Genomic DNA, 12,169 nt, shown 5'->3' with positions numbered 1-12,169 from the left:
TGCCCGGAAATCTCTGAGCTTCAAAACACCTCCAGGCAGTATGGAGACTGGCTTCGTGCTTTTGGAAGTGCAAGGGCTGTGGGTGATAGATCTAAGTCTACTAGCAGTGGTGAGTTTGTTGAACGAAGGGAAGCGTACACTCACACTGGGGAAAGAAACTTCACTGCTTCAGTTATGGAGGATGGGTGTGGCAGTACCGATGGGCCCGGGAAAAATGAAGAAAACAATATGAGTGCTTTTGGGAAAAGCAGCGGCGCTGGATCGGAGAAGATGAATAGCGAACAAACCCTACAGGGGAGTGACTATCACACACGTGCGAGCCAGCCAGATACAGACGTCTCTGTGGCACGTGCTGGAACCAGCGCACCTCCCATTGGGCTCCCACGTGACTCCAGTTTAAACACGCCAGCAAAAGAAGCTCTATCACTTGTGGGCCAAAAAGCCCAAATGGAAAAGGACCTCATGGATGTGTCTAGCCCCATTAAGCCCACCCTATTGCCACTTGACTCAGACAAAGGAAAACTGGAAGTCAAGACAGCATGCACAAGCCACTACCGAGGAAGAAAACAAAAACAAAAGTCCAAATAAAAAAATTAGCTAGAGAGAAGGGGAATACTAAAGGCCCAACCTCTGATGCTATGTCTCCACCGGTTGGCTCTAAGCGTGCAGGAAAGCTTGTATTTGAAGATGAGGAGGAAGATAACAGAACAAAAAAAAGGTGCACCCAGTCAGGTATTTCCCAACCAATTCTTGATGAGATATCGGCGGTGGTTGCTGTGCAGCACCGCCGGGAGCAATGAATCCCCTTAGTTGGAATTGCCGGGGGCTTGGGAACCCCCGGTCAGTTAGAGCGCTGCACGACATTGTGCACCGTTGGAAGCCCAAAATCATCTTCCTCATGGAGACTAAATCGAAAGTTAAGCGTATGGAGAGAATAAAAAATATAGTCGGTTTCGCTAATGGTCTTATTGTTCCCAGTCAAGGCAGAAGTGAGGGTGTTGCTTTATTTTGGACTCGTGACATTAATCTGGAAATTAAGAGTTTCTCTGGGAACCACATTGATGCTATTGTTAGGGAAGCAGAGAGCAATTTCTTGTGGAGGATCACCGGCTTTTACGGCCATCCGGAAACTCACCGGAGGTATGACTCTTGGCGCCTTTTAGCTTTTTTACATAGTCAGTTCCAACTCCCATGGCTATGCCTGGGAGATTTTAATGAGATATTGTCAATGGATGAAAAAGCAGGTGGTTCTATTCGCTCACAGCAGCAAATGGATGGTTTTAGAAATGTTGTGGATTTTTGTGGTTTCTCCGATTTGGGCTACTGTGGAACTGACTTCACCTGGAGCAATATGCAAGAAGGTGAACACAATATTCAACTGAGGCTGGACAGAGCCTTTGCTACCCCTGAATGGGTGGAGAAATTTGAAGGAATGAGAGTCTATCATCTCGTTGACTCCACCTCGGATCACTGTGCTTTGTGCCTCACTGCTTCTCTGCCTCGACGTTCTTCCTATGTCAAACGTTTCCATTTTGAGGCACTGTGGACAAAGAATGAGGCATGCAGAGAAGTTATTGAATCTTCTTGGGGGATGGGTTTTGACTTGAGTACGCCTAAAGGCATTATGGAGAACCTGAAGTACTGTGCCTCAGAATTATCAACCTGGAGCTCATTCGTGTATGGCAATATTCCTAAGAAAATTCAGTCTAAGCGAAATGCCTTGAGCAATCTCACGCAGCAAGACAAAAATGGGGAGCTAAGTTCTGATATTAGACTTCTTCGGAGAGAGCTTAATGATCTTCTGGATGAGGAGGAGCTGTACTAGGGCCAAAGAGCTAAAGCTCACTGGCTTAAAGAGGGTGACAGGAACACCAAATTTTTCCATGCTCATGCTTCGGAAAGGCGAAAACAAAACACAATTTTGGGGATTTGGGATGAACAAGGCAGATGGTGTGAGGAAAAGGAAAGTATTGCTCAAGCTGCTGTTGATTATTTTGATAACATTTATTCCACCGCTTGTCCCACACGGGTTGAAGAGGTTGCAGCGGCTATTCCCACCAGGGTGTCTGAGGATATGAATGAAAAATTAATTCAAGTCTTCACCAGAGAGGAGGTAGCCACATCCCTTAAACAAATTCATCCAACAAAAGCACCCGGACCCGATGGTATGTCTGCTATCTTTTATCATAAATATTGGAATATTGTGGGAAATAGTGTAACTAATATGGTCTTAAATGTTCTCAATAACAATCTGCCCATAGCTGATATTAACAAAACCAACATTTCCCTAATTCCAAAAAAGAACAACCCCACAAAAATGTCGGAATTCAGGCCTATTAGCTTATGCAACGTAATCTATAAACTCATTTCCAAAATTCTTGCTAATAGGCTCAAAACCCTCCTCCCACACATTATCTCAAAAAACCAAAGTGCATTCACCTCGGATCGCCTCATAACAGACAATGTGTTGGTGGCTTTCGAGCTTATGCACTTTTTAAATCATAAAACGACTGGGAAAGAGGGTTGTATGGCAGTCAAGCTCGATATGAGCAAGGCTTTTGATAGGGTTGAATGGGGTTTTATTAAGAGGGTCATGGAAAAGTTTGGTTTTTGTTCTAGATGGGTGAATCTCATAATGCAATGTATCACATCAGTCTCTTATTCAGTCATTATTAATAGGGCTGCCTTTGGAAACATCACTCCATCTAGAGGACTTCGACAGGGAGATCCCCTCTCTCCCAGTCTCTTCCTCCTTTGTGCTGAGGGTCTCTCGGCTATCATTCATGAGGCTGTCAGAAATCATCTCCTCACAGGCATCTCCATTTGTAGAAGCAGCCCTAGTGTCACCCACCTTTTGTTTGCGGATGACAGCATCCTCTTCTGTAAGGCAAATCCAAATGAATGCCAGGAGCTCAAGCAAATCCTTCAAAAATACGAGGATGCTTCGGGCCAGAAGATAAACACTGATAAATCATCTATATTCTTCAGCCCAAATACCTCCCAGAATACAAAGGAAGCAATCTTCCCCATTTTGGGCCCGATGATTGACTCAAGACACACCAAGTATCTTGGTCTTCCATCCCTCATCGGGAGATCAAAAAAGCTGGTGTTTTCTTCTCTTAAGGAGCGTGTGGGGCAGAAGTTAGCCGGTTGGAAGGGTAAGCTTCTTTCTATGGGGGGCAAGGAAATTCTTATCAAGGCGGTTGCCCAAGCAATCCCCACCTACACCATGAGCTGTTTTCAGCTCCCTCAAGGTCTATGTGAGGATCTTGAGAGCATGACAAGGAGTTTCTGGTGGGGCCAAAAACACCATGAAGCTAAGATGGCTTGGGTTGGTTGGAAACAAATGTGCTATCCGAAGTCAAGAGGGGGTTTAGGCTTCCGGAATTTGCAAGCCTTCAACCTCGCCATGTTGGCGAAGCAAGCTTGGAGAATCCTTACCAATCCAAGTTCCCTTCTCGCTCGTGTCCTCAAGGCAAGATATTTTCCCACCGGTGACATCCTTTGTGCAACTCTTGGTTCCTCACCATCCTACTCTTGGAGGAGTATTTTTAGTAGCCTTAAGGTTATTAGAAAAGGTACCCGATGGCGGGTGGGCAATGGGAGGCAAATCCACATATGGGATGACAAATGGCTACCTACCCCTTCCACACACAAAGTCATCTCCCCCCCCGTTTGCCTCCCAACCTATCCGATGGTGTCCTCCCTCATTGATCCGGCCACAAAATGGTGGAGAGCTGGTTTGATTAGAGCTACATTCCTCCCCTTTGAAGCCGATGCTATTCTAAAAATCCCCATCAGCCACTCTCTTCCTGAAGACAAACTGATCTGGATGGGGAACAACCAGGGTGAATTTTCTGTAAAAAGTGCGTACCATGTTGCCCATGGCTTGATTGAAGCTACGGATGATGTGGAATGTTCAATGGGGGACCCACTCAAACCTCTTTGGAAGATCCTTTGGCGCCTCAATCTTCCTGCAAAGGTTAAAATCTTTGCTTGGAGGGCCTGTGTCAACGGGCTGCCAACAAGGGAAAAGGTTTGCACTCGAGGCATCACCACTTGCTATGAATGTCCAATATGTGGTAAGGAACCTGAAACCGTCCATCATGCTCTGCTCCATTGTGACTTTGTTAATCTGGTTTGGAATTTCTGGCCTGAGTTTCCGCCGATGATCCTTAGGAACAAATGGACATTCCATGATTCGGCCTTGTACATTCTAGCCCACAAGCCTCCCACTGATTTGGAGATGTTCCTCACTGCTGCTTGGGCAATTTGGTTCAACAGAAACAAAGTTATACATGATGATACATGCTCTTCTCCATCCCAGACTTGGCAAATGGCCAAAAACTTAATTGAGGAGCTCAATGATGCGGTAAATATTGACTTATCCACTCCTAGACCCTCTCACCAAGCTGGCTGGTCACCTCCTCCACCCGGTGTTTTTAAAGTCAATGTTGATGGGTCTTCATCTGATCTTGAAGAGTCATCCAGCGTTGGGGTCATCATCAGGGACTGCAAAGGCCAAACCGTTGCTGCCTTCTGTAAGCCTCTTCAGTCCCATTACACGGCTGAACTGGTGCAGGTGTTTGCAATGGAGCAAGGTATCTTGCTTGCTCAAGAGTTACAGCTCTCTAAGGTTATGTTTGAAAGTGATGCTCTCGCAGTGGTTGATGCTATCAATGAATCTGCCTTTGGAACCCCTCACGGACATATTATCCAGGACATTTCTCATGCTCATCAATCCTTTGTTTTCTGCTCCTTCAGGCACCTCAATCGGGCTTTTAATGGTGCTGCCCATGCGCTGGCCCAGTTTGCCCGTTGTAATAGGACTGTCCATTTGTGGAAAGGGGTTACCCCTTCTTTTCTAGATCCTATTGTACTTGCTGATATGCAGCAGTAACCTGCTTGGCAGATTCTATTTGTATCCTCCTTTTATTTGCAATGCAATGCTATTTTCTCTTCAAAAAAAAAAAATTGTCTCCTACATGTGCCTTAAGAGCGATTTCTTCGTCTTTATACAACAATTCAAGAATTCCCTCAAAAATGCTACTTGAAAATTATTGGCTTATAAGTTGTATCTTGGAGTTCTTTGTTTTTTGTTTTCTCCTTTGTTCTGACTAAATTCCATTTCATTTTTCATAATACCATGAAATCAATATTAGTGTTAGTGTGTCAATTTAGAATCTCTTCACAATACTTTATATATAAAAGAAATCTTCACAATAGATTTTTGAGTATATCATATTTGGTTATTTGTTAAGATTGGCTCATCATATTAATGACATTGAAAGATAATTGCATACATATTGTCAACATGCTACAAAAATTAACTATAAGATAGAAAGAAGAAAGAAAAAAATGTGTTTGGAACTAAAGTGAAATAAAAAATAATGTTAAGAAAAATTTTAGTGAGAGAAAGAGGTTCGACCTGACGGCCTATGTTCACAGAAGAAATACTTGACGGCTATACTTTTATTATATAATCAAGAATTATTATAGTGAACTTTGAGTAAGGTATATAAAGCCCGCTAGAAGTTAGGGGCAAGGGCAAGTATACATGAGTTTTATAATAAAATGGGGCCTCTAGGGTCAATACAAAATTAATACACAAACCCATTATGAGAATCTTACGCTAAAATGTAATGGCCTCCTACCCTAATATCAAGTTTCTCCGGTTTAGAGAAGCAATGAATTTGAGCTTATTCCAATTCCACTTGTGTTGTTTCTTTCGATTTATCAGTTTATACAATCAGTTCCACGTTCCAAGAAAATAGAGTTGTCTACTTGAACTTATAAAACAAAATATAATAACAATAAACATTTTTCTGGAAATTTTTTCTCCCATCATATTCGAATGTCATTTAATAGAACAATATATACTCCTTTTAATAATAGAAAGATAATAAATATCCAGCATGATGTTTTTGGTGCTCACAGATATTGTCTGCCCTTTGTTTAAAATATAAAATACCCCTAAAATTAGCTTTTACAGTATTATATAATAAGAAGTAATTAACAGTCATGTGTCAAGTGGCAAAAAGAGAAAATTATATTTCCCTCATGTTGCCTTCACATCCATCTTCTACCTTATGACTGATTAAAAATTAATATTCCCATAGTATTAGGAATCTTTTCTTTCTTTCTTAACTCATGTTAGTTTTTAGTCAGAAATGGTTGGCCATAAGCATTCGTACGTCATCCTCTTAATTAATACAAAAATTAACAAAATCAACTCCAAGAGTCACAGTTTGGTGATCTAATCTTTCTTATTCCCTCCTGTAAACTATAATATGGGTTAATTAGAAACCTACTTTATGCCTAATTGATACATGCTTTTTCTTTTATAATTTATTATTTTCTTTTCTTCGGTCCACTAGTAATTAAAGAAGTGTAATGCGCATAATCGTATGCATCACTTTGTTTATCACCTGAGTTACTGGTCGGGAAAAAGAAAAAGTCTTTTAAGTAATTTTAGACATAAAAAAAAAGGGGGCTTGAAAGTTGAAACTACAATTTGTCAAGCCCACTTTTGAATTATGATTCATATTATATTCAAGGCATACTAAAGCTGAAACAGGAAAGAAAAAAAAGTAACAAAGTTTAATGTAAACAAGACCCAGTTGTTATTATTTTTTATTTTTTTGTAATAACCCAGTTGTTATTTCTTGCCATAGAATATTAAAAACATAAATTGCGGACAAACTACAATTAGTGAAATAGCGAGTAATCCAAAAAAAGAAGAGGCTGTGGTATAGCACACTGCGCACTAATATTTGATTATTAAAGACTCAAATTGTAAGTTCCAATTAATTCAATTGATAAAATATTTAATAGCTGTATAAAAGATTTAAGGTTTAATTTCTACTTATATTAAAAATTGATTAATATCTTAACTTGATGATAAAGAAGTATTATCAAGAGTAAACAGTATAGATTAAAACTTTCAATAAAAATAATATATATTAGACAACCGGCATGGCTTTCTGAAATTTGGTTTTTTTAACTCGCTGGTAAGCATCACAGAGATAAAAATAATAATAATAATAATAATAATAAACGAAAGAACTGACTGACTCTACTGGAGTATTTTGAATTGTGATGTGATGTGATGTATAAATATATATATATATATATAATATAATGTGACAATGGCATGGGATTTTCGAACACTGTTGCAGTCAGTCACCCAACTTTTTATATATTCAATGGCCCTTCTTATATAATTGAAATCACGGGTCACACACGTTAATATATAAAACTAGGTTCAGGTTCGTAACTTGCAAACCATTGTATAATTTAATTACTTTTTACTTTGCAGCTCACAGATAAATTATGGAGCCGAAGTGGTACAAAGAGCAGATGAAAAGGCCTAATATTCCAACTCTCCCAAGTGTCTTTTTCTCTCGAAACTTCTCGAGCGTTCTCTCTACCCAGATAGTAGACTTTCCTTTCTTTTGGAAAAGCTAGTTTCTCTTTTCTAATCTACTGTAGATATTCGTCCTAGGAAGTCAATCGGCCATGGAGGAAGATTTAATTGAAGAACTCAAGCACATGAAGCTAACAGTTAAATTATGGACTCTTTCTTCTTGGAGAAGAATAATGATAAATAAATTATAGACTTTTTTTTGAGAAAGAATAAATTATAGACTTGATTGCTCTACTTGGATATCATTTCAACCCGTCGTGACGCAGGTTACAAACTTACACGTGACTAAGCGAGACTTGTTTCATGATATATATATATATATATATATATATATATATATATCAGGCGGAGGCACGTTGTTCGGTGGAGAGGCCATGCCCCCAAAAAAAAGTTCAAAATATTTCTATAATATAGTCTAAAACATTAATTAGGGTCTTAAAACTTAATAATTGCCCCTCCAAAATATATTGGGTGCAGGGGTGTAGCTATGTGTAATGTGGGGGGGAGGGGGGGGGGGGGGGGCATGGCCCCCCAAAATTTTGAAATTTTTTTAAATATATATATAATTATTATAATTTTTTCAAAATTTAGTCTAAAAAATAAGAGTTAGTCCTTCCAAATATTTGAATTAGTCCAATGATACTCTTAAAAAAAAAAAAATTTGGTTTAATAATTATCAAGACATAACATTACTTGTTTCTCAAAAAAAAAAAAAATTACTTTTCACAATTCTATTTTTTATTGTAAAATATGCTCTTATATCTGTTAAATATTTGATAAAGTTTAGCACCAAATATATTTGAATTTATATTTTTTCAACCAGTTATGTAGCAATTAACAAGTCATTGACTCATTAAAAAAATAATGTCACTAAAACTATACATGAAATGTCTCTTTAATTTAGTTACTACATAATAGATTAGAGCAAAATAACTTCAAATATGTTTGAAACCTAACTTATTCCTTCAAGTTTTTGATCATTCATGTTTTTGAAAATTTCATTAGTTCAATTGAAATATTTTTTACTTACTTTAGCATAAAATTTGATAATTTGTATCGAAAATGAAATTTTTTAAGAATTTCACTATAAAAATAGTAAAAATGAATTTTATTTTAAGTAAGATTGTCACCAAACATAATTTTGATTGAAATTACTAAGTTCTTTTTGTTGTTATTTGGTGTGTGTATATATATAACTTATCAAATAAAAAAATTTGTATATAATAAAAAAGCGTATGTATATGTGTATATGGGTTGTCTTGATAAATATATTAGAGTTGCAACTTGGCCCCCCTCAAAAAAAAAATTCCTGACTCCGCGGAATTTATAATATCTACTTACTCTATAATGATTATTTTTTATTATCATGTTTAAATATCAATTAATTTTTTATGCAAGCATGATAGAGGTGTCAATGTTCGACCCAACTCGCGAACACGACACGAACTCGACACGAGTTTTTTCGGGTTAGGGTTGGACCTTAATGGGTTTGAGTCATAAATGGGTCGACCCGAAAGCGACACGATAAAAAATGTGTCATAAGTGGGTCAACCTGCATAACTCGCAATAGACACGTTTGACACGCCAATTTATTTGTGTCAACCCGAAATGACCCACTTAACACAACCCGTTTAACTCGTATAACAAATAAATATTTATTTTATTTTAGATTTATCAAATACCTTTTATATCCAACATATATTTTAAATTTAAAAAGAAAAGTGAGTAATTACAAAAATTTACAAGAAATATAATTGGAAATTGAAATTTTACAGACCCTAGAACTACCAATACTTTTTTTTTTCTTTTTTGGGCATAGAACTTGCACAAATGAAATTGGATGAGCTTGTAGAAGATGTTATGAATTTGGGATATCAACAAAGAATTTATGGATGATAATCGAGATCATAGTCAGGATTAGTCTACTATTTGCTCAAATTCTTTCAATATTGATACTTAGCATTTGACACGTTCCAAGGATATTATATTTTTGTTGAATTATATTATTTTATTTTTGTTAAACTTAGTTATTTTGAATTTGGGTTGGAGTGTATGCACTTCTTTTAGAGTGTAAAGAACTTATTTTCTAGATGAATGTGATATTTTTGTTAAACTATATTATTTTGAATGTAGGTTGAAGACTTGAAGTGTAGGCACTGCTTTCTGGGATGTAAAAAAAAAAATTATTTATAGATGGATATTATATTTAATATTATGCAGGTTGAAATGGGTTATGTTACATTTGTGTCAACTCAACACGACTCGTTTATTAAGCGTGTTAAATGGGTTGGGTTAGGTCAACCCGCCTTATTAACAGGTCGGGTTAGGGTTGAAGGATCATGACACGATTATTAAATGGGTCGGGTTAGGGTTGAGTCATTTAGTCGAATACCTACCTTGACACGACACGAACCCGACACACTAACTCGAATTGACACCCCTAAGGCATGATATGAATTTAAATCTTTTATTTAAAAATAAAAATCTTTATTAATTGAGCTAATTAAAACCTATTACTATGAATGCTTTAGCCAAATTGACAGGTGATATACAATAGATCACTGACAAGATTTATATCCTTGAGTAATTTTAGCATTTAAAAAAAAAAAATTATTTTGTATTTAAAAGCTGAAATAAAATTTATGTAATAAAATTTAGCATCATTCCAACAAAAAATTCTCATAGGACAAATGTCTCATTAGTTTTGTAAGCATTATTCACACATTTTCACATTCCTATTATAGTATGAGAAGTAAATGAAAGAGAACCTAAAAAGAGCTAACCCAATGTACATAACACTTACGTTAATTCCACTTATGTGATAACACATTTATTATTATTATTATTATTTGATAGTTAGTTTTCCTCGTAAATGAGAGTAAATAATGCTAACCAAGCTAGCTACAAAACTCTTGACTTAGCATTCACAGTAGTGGAGCTAAAAATTTAGCTTTTTAGCTCCACTAAAAATTACTTTATCTATTTTACCTACATACATGCTGTAGCAGTGGATCTATTTTAGCTTTCAGCACAATAAAATAATATAAATATCACAATAAAATAATATAACCACTACAATAAAATAATACATCTCACTACTCAAAAAAAAATCCACAGCACCCACCACAACCACTTCTATCATCAACCACAGCCACAACAACCACCATCACCACCACCGGCCACCAGTTTAGAGTAAGAAAAAAAAATGTAGCACAACCACCACCAAGGCACCAACACAGCATCACCAAACCCATAGCCACCACAAAACAAACCCACAACACATCACAAAACAAACCCACAGCCACAAAATCAACCGCAGCCAAACGCCGAAACCCACCAAACCCAAATCCAGCTACCCAAATGTCGAAACCACACACCAAAACCCATGCCCGAAACAAAAACCCAGCTCGAAACACAAATCCGAAAACACAAGCAAGCCCGAAACACAAAGCTGAAACACAAGCACAACCCAAAACACAAAATCGAAACGCCGAAAATAGAGAAAAGAGGCTGAAATGGGTCAGGTCGGTGGCCGAACGTGGGTCGATGGCGACGGATCCGTGGCGGCTGGGCTCATGCAGATCGACGATGGGTCTCTGAGGAAGAAAGAAGGGTCTGTGGGTCTGTGGAGGAAGAAAGAAGAGATGAAGAGGCAGTGAGAAGAGAGAGACAGAGAAAGGAAAATGAAGGAAAGAATAAAAAATAAAAAAAGAAGTGTGAACACAAAATAAAAAATTATATTTCATTTTAGCTTTGAGCTACAATGCACATCTAAAAAGCTAAAAAAATTTAGATATAGCTCCTTTGCTGCAGCCTCTTTTTTATGTTTTGGTGTAGCTAAAATAGCAATATAGCTATTTAGCTACATTGCTGCAAATGCTCTAACAATTCCATTTTATTGAATGAAAAAAGGGTAAAATTTTCAAGTCTTAGGGTCCGTTTGGATACAACTTATTTTTACTGAAATTGAAAACTGAAAACACTATAGCAAAATAATTTTTAAATATGTAAATAGTACCGTAAGATCCATTTTTAATATTTTTTCTTATGAACAGTGCATTGTCTCCTAAAAGTTATTGCATGTGAATCAAAAAAAAAAAAAAAAAAGGGAAAACGCAAACATGAAACGCAGCTCAAAACATGGATCCAAACACTCACTTAATTCATCCGCTTAAGTGACTGATTTAAAATGTGGTACTTAATTTATTTGAATGAAAAAATGGTAAAATTTTCAGTTCTTAACTCAGCCGCTCAAGTGACTGATTTAAAAGGTACTTAATTTGTTGATGTCTGTATACTCCTCTCGATATGCATGGGATTCTTTTATTCTATTTTTTGGAATAAATTTGCGTTTTATTCAAAAACCAACCGCTACATATAGGACATGTTGCATAACATGCATAACAAAATCAACTCATATATAGCGACAACAGATTACAACTTCTAGAGTGTATTTGGATTTTTTTTTTTATTGAAAACTTATTTGTTAAAAATTAATTAAAATATAGATATACCTAAGAAACGGTAATATTTATAAAGTTCTGCACAAACAAATAAATTAAAAAAATATATATATTGTTGCCAAACAAATACATAGTAGCATAAGTCCATAACCTCAATAAATCTTAACTTCAACTATGTTAACTTTTCATTATGGTGGGTTTCATTTAGCCCAACTAGTAAAGTCTCTAATGGTTGTATAAGAGATCTGGGGTTCAATCTCCGCCTACACCAAAAACTGAT

The sequence above is a fragment of the Quercus robur genome, chromosome 6 (genome assembly GCF_932294415.1).
Source record: "Quercus robur chromosome 6, dhQueRobu3.1, whole genome shotgun sequence".
Classification (NCBI taxonomy): Eukaryota; Viridiplantae; Streptophyta; class Magnoliopsida; order Fagales; family Fagaceae; genus Quercus; species Quercus robur.
The sequence above is the reverse complement of the archived record's forward strand: the minus strand, read 5'-3'. Positions refer to the sequence as shown.